The following is an 11,394-nucleotide window of genomic DNA, read 5'->3' as shown; positions in this document are numbered from 1 at the left end:
TAAGGCGGCACCCATCCAAAAAACTCTGGGCTCAGTGCCATGATCTAAAACATGCACATCCGAAGTTATCCACCCCCTGTCAGCCTCACCCAGCTGTGAGCCTTGGGTGGGGGGGGAAGAGAAGGAGGAAAAAAAAAATGAGGAGAAAAGCAAGAAGCAATCCCCTTGGCCAGCCCACCCTTCTCTGGGAAGAGCAGGACCTCCCTCTAATGCTCAGTTACCTGTACTCTCCTGTATGCAAGTCAGGACACAGGGCAACCCTCAAAGCCTGGTGTCAGCTAACAACACCGCCACAGCCTTACCCTCACAGCCAGGCACGGCCAAGGCCTCCTCACATCCCTGCAGGTCACAGGGATGCAGGTGCTGAGGCCAGGAACAAGGATCTCTAAATCCTGGTTTGTGAGCAGTTAAACCAGGATGGGAGACCGTCTGCAAGGCGAGGGAGAGCTTTTTCTCAAGCCAGGAAAGGGAACAGTGCCTCTTAATATAGCAAGGGGAGTAATATAAAAAGAGTCTTCCCTATCTCCCACCTCCCATCCCTCCTACATCCTGACTTATTTTAGTTCCTGGCTACACCCCGGCACGCAGAAAACCATTAGGGTTGCCAAATGCCTGTTTCAGGAGACAATTTACATACACAAAATAATTTAGTTTTTGTTTTCTGCTCCTCACTGGAGCACCTGTGGCTTAGGCTGGCCAGCAACCCTGCCGACAGCTCCTGAAGTTCCAGCAAACTTCGCCTCCTGTCTGGGTGCAGACTGGGCTTCCTGGCCCCAAATCCCAGGAAACTTCTCTGGTCCTGGCTGGGCCTCCAGGTGTGCTGGTGGCCAGACTGCAGGGACATGGGGAAGGGTCTCTGTCCTGGCACCTACCAGGGGATGAGGGGGGACATTTAATGGGTCATGGCCACATGACACCACGGCTGGCAGCAACGCAGAGTCTTTGATTTTGGAGTGAGGACAGCGAGACCCCGGCTGCGGCGGGCTGAGGAAACCTCCCCTCCCACACCAGCTCTCTGTGTCCCAGGGAGAGACATTTGTCAGAGCCACAAGGTGAGGTCACAAAGTCACATACTGAGACCACAAGGGCTGTTTACAATGCAGCTTCGGAAAAAGCCTGAGCAAGTGAGTCTTTTTGGAAGAAATCCTGCAGCTTCCCCACGTTTCAGTGGTGGTCAGAATTCCTCTCTTAGTCCCAGCAGAGCAAAGCTGTTGACCTGTCCCCTGGTACAGGGCACATCTGCTAGAGCATCTCTGCATCCCAAGAGGCTGCACACTGAGGACCCCAAGCTAATGACAGCTGTTCCTGAATTTTTGGTCAAACTAAGCATTTTCTGTCACAAAAGCACTCGCAACAGAATTCAGCTGTTGGTGAAACACGTGTACTGGTGAAAGCTGCCACTTTATAACTGAAGGCTCCTCCATTAAAAAAATTTAATTCTTATTTTATGGAGTTCCATGCTAATAATATTATTTTTACCTATTAAATTACATGTCAGAAGTAGTTACTCTATCATGTCATATTATGACAGGGATAATAGTTGAAATATTCTCCTTTTACTTGCCATTACAATCACAAAGAGCAGCTGTTATCTGGTGCTGTTCAAGACATCTTTTCTTTGTTCTGGATCAAAGTGGCTCCTGTTTGTGCCCCAGCAAAGTCGTCGAACCATTTCGTTACAACATGAACATGAGCCACTTTGATCTAGAAACAAAGGCAAGGGAGATTAATCACTATCTAGTCAAACCACTCTTAATTAAAATATTAAAAATAAAAATAGCTGAAGCTCTTACATCATACTATGATGTGTAGGTAATTGTAAGGTATGTAATGCACTGCCTTCACAGGGATGACACAAGAAGCTGGAATGGCAAAACATACACACACACACCCCCCAGATTTTCCTCAAGTATTCTAAAATTTTAAAAAAAAGAAAAATAATTTGTAAAATAATAATTTGTAAAAGATTTCCTCAAAATTCCTATTTATGAAAAACTGAAAATATTTGGGTTTCCTCTAATTCAGCAGCTACAGATTATTTTCCTTTGTGACATATTATAAGAATCTTGAAACACAATCCTGAACTTTATCTGCCATATAATTGGGTTTATAAAACATCATCTTCAAATAATGTCTGCTGAAGCTTAATTTGGTTAGTGATGTATTATCACAGAAGTTTGCTGAATTATTTCTGAACCAGGTGATCTCCAAGGACAAAAAAATATCAGATTTAGTGAATCCAGAGTATTTCAAAGGCATGTTTCTGTCTCATCAAGAAGGTCATAGATAAATAATCTAAGATTTTTCTTTAAACTTACAATACATTTATAAATTAAAATAGCAAAATAAATTCTCCAAATAGTTGATAAAAATAGTTGTGCATTTATTGTATAAAGTTTTTAGCAGGTCAAAAAGACATTCCTAATTCTCAATTTCTAGATTAAAAGATTGCAGGTTTAGGGATGAAGTAACATCCCTTTGTTTTTCTCATCAGCTGAGTGGGGGAAGGGAAAGCCCCAGCAGTTCCACTGTGCAGAAGCCTTGCTGGAGGCTGCAGTGGCAGCAGGAGAGGACTGAAGGACCAGGGGTTTTTGTTCCCTGGTGGTCCTTAACAAACTCTGCCTCCTGCCCCTCTGCTGCAGAGCATCTCTGCTTTCCCTTTGATTTGCTGTCCCCTGACCTTGATCATTGGCTTTATTTCTGCAAACCCAAAGCCACATATTTTAAAGGACTGTCTCAGCACTCCAGCAGATGCAAAGCACAACAGCTGGATATTAATGCAGCTTGGCATCACAACCATTTGGGGCCTTTTTCTTTTCCTTAATTAATGCTCTACCATATTACAACAAGGAAACAGTTTCTCTTCTTTTATTACCATCCTATCCCTGAGCCAAGTATTAAATAAGACTTAATTTAATTAGTTCTTATATTTTCTCCCCTTGGAAGATTATTCAGTATAACACAAGGCTCCTACCCAGCTCCCTTTCTTGCAGGCAGATAGAAATCCTGCTGATGGTGGTGGGAACATTCCAGACACCTAATTTACATGCAAGACGGATTGCTGGGTTATGAAAAGTAGAAATGTTTTCAACCAGTCCTGTGGTTCACCTTTTGCTTTGCCACACATTCCCAAGCTGCTCCGCTCTCCCTGCCCTTCTGCAGTGTGTGGGGATGCCACCAGCTCCAGACCTCACTCCCAGCACCACCAGGCTTGTCACACCTTTGGGCTGCTCCAGAAAAACAAAAGCTGTGAACTGTAGATTCGAGGGTTATATCCTGGCATCCCTTTATCCTGCTGGCATTGCTTCTTTCCCCTCCCCCCCAGCTTTTCGCTGCAGATCAGGTGAGCCAGTTTTCCTCACCCTGGTGTTTTGAGGGGAGGAAATGTCTCTACTCTTAAGCACACTCCTATTTGGAGTGGACCTCTGGTGTACTCAGGCTCCCTGGACATTTGGATCCAGACGACATCCTGCTAGCTCCTTCATGAGTCTGCCCACCAAAAGCCTGGCTGGAGACCAGGACTGCAGCATCTACTGCGTTCCCACACTCCACCACTAAAACACCCAATTAACCGGGCCGATGCCTCAACCAGATCACTCTCATTCCATCAAGGGGAGGCTTCTGCTCAGAACGGAAGTCGCAGAGTCACTGCTGTGTGTGCCCAAGGTAGAACCTGACTGAGGGGGACCTTGAGGGATGGGAGTGTGGGAACAGAGCTCTCCAAGGGGCACAAGCTGCATCAACATGGGTTGGAGCAAGCCTGAGTCTCATCCCAAATCTCATCCCGAATGGGAACAGCAGTGAAACAGGGCTGTGCTTCCAGCTGAGCTCCACACTGACCCTGGTGCTTGCTCTGGGCAGTGAGCTGTAACAGCAGCTGCCGAGGATGCTGCTGAAGGCTTTGATACCACTGACATCTGGGCACTGCTAACCATGGCTCACCACCCTGATCCAGCCCCTGGGTGACCAGGAGCAGCAACATATGCCTGGCAGCCCAGAGTAGATCTGGCTTTAGAAATCCTGCAGATGTTTTCACTTAGGAGTGGGCATCTCATCCTTTTGAGGCACAATAAATAACTGACACATTGTGATTAGTCACTTAATATCAATTGACATTGACAGCCACAGCTTGGATGGAGTACAGAAAGCAAAGCCCTTGGGAAGGGGATGCACAGTGTCCGATCACACAGATCATCTTCATGGGAGAAAAAACCTGTCCCAGGCTTATTAGCTAGGCAGTGCCTGCTCCACAAAGCACACGCTTCCAGCCAAAAATGGAGAACATCACCTTGAAGCAACAAATCACAACAAAACCCAGAGCCTCGGGACAAATGCAGCCAAGAGAACGAGCAGAACCCAGCTCTGAGGGTTTCCTTCAGTCCAGAGCAGAAAACCCATGGGCTGAGTCAGGCTGCTCAGCTGTGAGTCACATCCATCGATTTCCCAGCACTCCTGCCAGCAGGCTTGCCCAAGCAGGGGCTACAGCCTGCCTGCTGCTGGCTCTGCCCTCAGCACCCACCTCAGCTCTGCCTCTGAGCACTCTGCCTGCAGGAAACTGGGAGTGACACTCCCAGAGAAAAGCGACACTTCCCAGAGAAGAGCAAGGAGAATTCTGGCCATGAGCAGTGTCAGGAGGAGACAACAAACGGCAGCAGCTCTACAAGGGGAAGGGAGGATTGATGGGAAGGGTGAAGAGGCAGAGGAAGCCTGGGCAGGAGTGGGTGTCTGGTCCAGGTACCGGTGACAGCACACCAGGAGGCTTTGGAGTCTGAGAAAAGCACTCTGTGAAAGGAAAAACACATTCGAGCAGCGAGGTGAAAGGTCTGGAAAAAGCGGCGAGCGAGAGAGAAGGAGTAGGAGGAAACGTGGGCGCAGAAGTAGGTGGTGCCACATAGCAAGTTTCTGATGTAGCCGGGAAAGGCATCCAGAGCTCCCAATTTCCAGGCCCACACCTTCACCAGGAGACCATCTGTGCTCTCCCAGGGGGAAGGAGCCCCCGGGTCAGGCAAGAGCGTTTTCCTCATTCTGCAAAAAATAGCAGGCGGTGCCGAGGCGCGGAACAGCACCGCTTCCCAGGGCTCCTGCGCTGGCAGTGACGCTCCCAGCTGGGTCTGTGCCTGCAGTACCCACTCTGTGGGAGAGCTGCATCACTGCTCTGGGACCTGCCATACTCACCTGCCTCCTAAAATGGTGTCTCAGCCCATGTTTTAAAAGCATGAGATGATAGCTTGGCTTTTTTTCTCCCAGTGCACAGCCATAGGTAATCCAATTCCTCCCTTTGAAATATTTTAATGAGGATTTTAGGTTGGATTTCTTTTCTGATTAAAGGTTGTCTTTCAGGAAGACAGACATTCCCCCAGATTCTGTTGAATGCAGACTAGAGCAAAGCAACCAAACAGTACAGTGGTGGCTCTCTTCTTTTTGTATTTTCTTTTTCCCTCCAGCCTTAATTAAAAGGAAAATTCTAACAATTCTGAATAGGGATTTTCCTGGTATCATTTGTGTTTGTGAGAGCAGGCAGAACACTCACATGTTTCCCCAAGTCCCGATGCTGAGGAACCATGGGGAGGACTCACAGGCAGTGTCAGGATTGCCTTCAGTGAGCTGCTCAGCATCCCCACTGCACTGGCCTCATCCCCTGCAGGGCCCCATCCAGCACGGCCTTGAACACTTCCAGGCATGGGACACTCACAGCTTCTCTGGGCAGCCTGTGCCAGGCCCTTAGCAGTCTCACAGGAAACAATTCCTTCCTAATAACTAATCTAAACCTGCCCTCTGTCAGCTCGAAGCTATTACCCTCTGTCACGACATGTCCTTGCCAACAGCCCCGCTTTAGCTCTCTTGTAAGCCCTCTTTAGGTATTGAAAGGCTGCTATAAGGCTCCTCAAAGCTTCCTCTTTTCCAGGCTGAACTAGCTCAGCCCATCTTCACTGGAGAAGTGGTCCAGCCCTTTGACCACATTTGTGGCTCTCCCATGGACTCGTTCCATCAGGTCCATGTCCTGAGGCCCAGGTGTCTGAGATCAGGAGACTGAAATATGGTGCAACGGTTCTGAAAGCCAAGATGTAGCTCATCCACAAAACAAAAGGCACCTCTGACAGACACTTCAGTTACACCTCATGGGGCTGGGAGCAGGGTCAGCAGCAGGTGACACATCCAGCCCCTTCCCCAGCATGGCTGCAGAACTGCCCAGAACCCCGAACAATGCACACATTAAAGTGCTTTGCAAATACCACAGCCCATGAGGAGGAGAACGTGGCCCATTCAGTTACCAAAGAGGGTGTAGAGCGAGGTGAGTGATGGCTGTGCCAGCCTCACTGCCAGCCAGGGGCAGGACACAAGGAGAGCAGTGTCGGTCCCTCAGTGTCCCCTGCCAGCAGCACACACCTCCTGGGTGTGCAGGGCTGCCAGAAGCTCCAGCGCAGCCACAGCAAGCAGCAAACCAAACCAGCCTCTTGCCATCCCATGGGAACACAAACTTTTGACACCGCTGGAGAAGCCCTGTTGATGTGAGCTGTGCATTTACATGTCTCTGCTCTCTCCCTGTGAAATGCAGTTTAGCTGTGTTACCTGTAATAAACATTTAATGCCACGCATTCAGGATCCCTTGTCTGCCCTGTAGAAAGTTTCTCTTCATGCATCAGACTCGGAGAACAAAGCCTGGACTGTTTAGCCGCAGGATTTAACCACCTGTTGTAATACCTTGTTGATCTAATCTTTTATTTTAATTAAAAGCCTTTCAGTTGGGTTTGCAGGTTTTCTTGCTCCCTGCACCCAATGCCAACTTGCCACCTGCTTCACCGGCTCTGTCTCAGCTGTGGAGTTCACATCAATCCTCTTCACTGCCTCCAAAGGCATGGAAATGGATAGAAAACCAACAAATCCACCTCAGCAAGTGTCCAGCCTGAGACCCAGCACTGTCTGGCCACTGCTGGGCACAGCAAAGGGTGAAATGAAAGAGCTGCCACGAGTGGGGAGCCAACAAAGCAATTTGCAGAGTGTCTGCTGCTTTCCAGGCCAGCTCGTCTCTGTTCGAGGGAGGAAAACAACTAACTGCCTTTGGGCAGTGAAATGGGACCCCACTCCACCAACACCCAGGGGATTGCTTTGGACACCAAGAGAAAGATGTTTGCATGAGGTTGAGATGTAAACTTGGTTTCAAGCACTGACATGAATTCTCCTCCATCTCATAATTAAACATACACAGCTACATCAGGGATCTCCTGCAGTGGATGCATACTTTAAGATGGCCACTTTGAGTATCATTCCGACGTTTTTCCTCCACAGATTTAAATAAAACCCAGACTCCACCAGCCAGCAGAGTTAGTTTTCGCTTTTTGAGTAGGTCACTTCAGAAGAGGAAAATCAGCAAATCAAAACACAATATTTTAGAAAATGTCCTCTCACCCCACTGCAGCCATGCACTGCTGCTGCCTTCCCCAGGCACCCACAGCAGCTCCTTGCTAAGATACGCTCCATTCTCCTTCCCATTAGTAATTCTTTTTCCTATCAAGCTTCAAAAGCTTTTCTTATTCTTCTGAGGAGCACAGTGACAAGCCCTTCAAAACTGGCCACATGCCTAACACATCAAAATAATTTGGAAATTCTGTATTCACACTGTTTCTGACACTTCACCAGCCAGCGCTACCAATTCAGCAGGGAATCCAGCACGTCCCCAGCCAGCCCTGTGGAAACACCTTCAGCTAACGCAGCCACCACCACCCGTGAGAACGAAAGGCCAAAACATTATCCAAGGAGAGAGCAAGCAAGGCTTTGGGAATATCGAGTGGCTGCGTTTTTCCTCGCCTTTCCCCTGCTTTGGCAAAGAGGCACGTTAAAAGCCAAGACACCTCTGGGTGCCATCAGCACCCACAGCATCCAACACTCCTCTCTGCTTCCCCGGAGGCAGCTGCTACTGGGAACCAGCAGGTCTGGCCAGCGGGAAAACAGGACGCAGAGGAGACGGCTGCTCCAAGCCGAGCGCGCCGTGCCGCTGAGACCTGTCAGGATGTGTCACAACACGCAGCGTGTCGTGCCTCACCGCTCTGTCGAGCAACAAGCCAGAAAAAAAAAGGAAAAAAAAAAAAAAGAAAAAAAAAAAGGATTCGGATCTAATACATGAGTGGGCCGGTATGTGCAAGAGAGATGAATATGAAGTAAAACATGCTGGATGCTACAGTAATAACCGGGCGCACGCCGGGAGGCTGGAAGTGAGCCAGGGAGGGGAGATACGAGAGGGATGCTCTGAGCTCAGTCTGTGCGTGGCGGAGAAGCTGCAGCTCCTGAATGAGCGCGAGGCGGATCCCGAGGCTGCCGCGTGGGCGCCAGGCTGACACCGCTCCACCAGAGCCACTGGGAGCCCACGGTACCCCCGGGCTGGGCCCGTGCCCCTGCCAGGCCCGGCAGGGGGGTCACCAGACACCCAGCGGGGGGGGGGAAAAGCTGGAGTCTGTCCTTTAAAAATAAGGCGGTCCTTCTACATGTGTCTAGTCCGGTGAACTGTGGTGCCAAGCACAGAGATGGGCGACTTCAACAGGTCCCTGTGAAACGCAAGAATGTGTCCCTCGATATTTCTGTAGTAAGGGTGGGACCAGCTCACACTTCTTTATATGGCAATGCTGAACCTAAGGGCCCCTCTGGTAGCGGCTTCGTGTCCATGCAAATCCCATTTTGGGGACCAGTGGGAGGAGAACGGAGGTCGCAGGCAGGCACCCACTGCCGAGCAGCATCCCTGCCTCCATTCCCTGGCCGCCGGAGGCGGCGGGAGGAAGGGCCGCCTTCCCCAGGTCCCGTGGGCGTTCACATGGCCCCTTCGCAGCAGCCAAACACACATTTACGAAGAGCGAACTTCTAACGGCATGGGGATGAGTCATTATGGGGTTTCAAAATGCGTAAATATGATCACATCCTAATTCGGTGTCACAACGAGCTACCCTGCATCTGCGGGGTGACTCGGCTCCACAGAAACCTCGGAAATTCCTGCCCAACCTTGCGATGCAGAAAATTCATCTGTATTCGTGTCACTGCATGCAGAGAGTTAATGTGTTTTTTAGGGTTTTTTTTAATTTTGGCACTGGATTTCAATGGAGGCTTATGTGCAGTGTTACAACCCAGTACTGCTATGTTTTGCATCACAAATTTACAACCGAGTAATAAGTAAACACAAGATTTTTTGGCTTGGATTTTCCAAGGTGATTAAATAATTTTCTAAATAGCTTTGAGAATGAAGCTGTCTGAAATCCCCAGGGCAATAGGAAATTAACTGCATCCCCGTACGCTCCATAGACATAGGAGGAATTCAAATTTACTGCAAAGTAATATAAAATATTTAAGAAAGCAAATAGAATTGAATAAAACCTCTTGCAATGCAAATTAAATCTGCCCAAACCAGCAGTGATTACCTTTGCTGCCGTGGCTCCTCCAGAGACTCTGGATGTGCCCCGGACTCCACAGAGCACCTATCGCAGACAGTGTGCACCTCAAACAAATATGATTTGAAGACCTCCAAATATTTTTTTTTTAGTGGCCAAAAGCAGTATTTTTTGCACACTTACCCAAGGAACAGGGAGACAGGAGCATCAGGATTCAGGCTGAGTGGTGGTTTTGGAGTCAGCAGGTGTCTAGAGCACTGTCTGATGACCCAAAGGTTTGGCAGCAGCCTACACCAGGGCTCCCCAAGCTTTCCCACAGTGGGAACCACCTCCACCATCGCCCTCGGCCCTGAAGCACGGCCAGCTCACCCAGGCACGGCCAGTCAGCCCGAGCCCTGCGGGAGAACCGCAGCCCAAACCACGTGTGAAGGCGCCCGGCCCTCGCCGGGGCTGCGGGCCATGGGCAGGGCAGGGCAGGGCAGGCAGCCCACCTGCGGCCTGCCTGAGCGGCCGGCCTTCCTCCGGGCCGGCCGGGCCCAGGGAGCGGGGCACCGCCGGGGGAAGGGCTCTGGAAAGCCATCCCTCCTGAGCAGCTCGAGGAAATTCATATTTCATGTTCTGCTCCTTCTCTGCCCACGGAGTTCTTTCTCGTGGTGGTGCGTAGGTGTATGTGAGGGATTTATCCTTTCCCCACTGAATCACTGCAGCACAACATCTTTTCAACCCTTCTGTACAGCACAAAAGAGCCTCATGGCATTTCTCCTCATTTTCCTGCTTAAGGAGACAGCCAGCAAGCTCCACGGTGTGACCCAGTTGCACCCCAGCTCAAGGCTGGGAACAGCCCGAGCCGCGCTAGCCCTGGTTGGAGCGTGTCTGGAGGGGCACGCACCCCTCCTTCTGCCAGCCTGCACCCCAAAACCACCTTCTGATGCCAGCAGGAAGGTGCCGGGAATGATGCTGCTTGTTCAGCTGGAAAATGGCTCCACACTCAAGGGAAGGAGCGGAGCAGGGCGTGCTGAGCGCGCTGCACTCTCCTCAGTGCCTCAGGAGCCCAGATCCAAGCCAAAGAGTTACCAAATCCCAATTGCCACAGGAACAAGCCTTCCTGCTTTACCTAGGGGCTGCTGCCACGTTTCCATCAGGTCTGATACGGGAGTTGTGTATGAGTTGTCTGTATTTTGAAAGGAAAATGGGGAGGAAATGAGTTCTGCAGCTGCTATCGTGGGCAAAGACACTGCCGTGAGTAGAGGCTCAGCCGCAGACAAAGGCCCTCCTGGCTGACTCTCGTATCAACTGCTTCTTTAGAAAAAGACACAGGAGCTTCAGGCAGGTAGCCAGCAATAAAAAAATAAATTCTGGCTGTGAAACCTCCTGAAGTTTGAAATGAACATTAATGATCCTTGTGTAAGTTGCTCCATCCAACAGTGCTCTCCAACCAAGGATGTCAGTTTGATGAGACACTGACTCGGGCAGGCCCGAAGCAAACCCGTGGGCTCCAGCAGCACGGGGCCCTGCCAGCACCACCGGGTTCTTACTGAACTTCGGGCAGGCACTGTCAGCCCACATCAAGTTAGAAAAAAGCAGGCATCTAAAGCTTTTCCAGTTATACTCGTGTGCAGCCTGACAGACCAATAACGTGGCTGTTCTTCCCCATCATTGTACCTTCAACACAAGAGCATGTAGCTGCTCCCTTCTCCTCTTTCCCCGAATAGGGCAAGATTACACTGAAGCGCAAGGTAAAAGCCAGCAAACACTGAGCCACTGGTTCAGAATTCCCACGTTTACTCTCCTCTGGACTGGGAGAAGACGGGGATCGCACCTACTCTGACCCCATCTCTGCTTCAAACCACTCCTGACTTCCATGCCATCTCAGCAATCTGGATGTTTTGAAGGTTTATGGAGGGGTTTGACCCCCAAGCCCCCTGACTTTGATGTTTTTGCTCCCTTGTCTGCTTTTCCATTTTATACCCCATCTCCCAGCTTCTGCATCCTAATAACCACCTAGCAGAGATGGGGGCTGCTG

Source organism: Chamaea fasciata, unplaced genomic scaffold (genome assembly GCF_029207755.1).
Source record: "Chamaea fasciata isolate MVZ Bird 193981 ecotype frontalis unplaced genomic scaffold, bChaFas1.0.hap1 SCAF_8, whole genome shotgun sequence".
In the NCBI taxonomy this organism is placed as follows: domain Eukaryota; kingdom Metazoa; phylum Chordata; class Aves; order Passeriformes; family Sylviidae; genus Chamaea; species Chamaea fasciata.
This window is presented reverse-complemented; position numbering follows the sequence as displayed.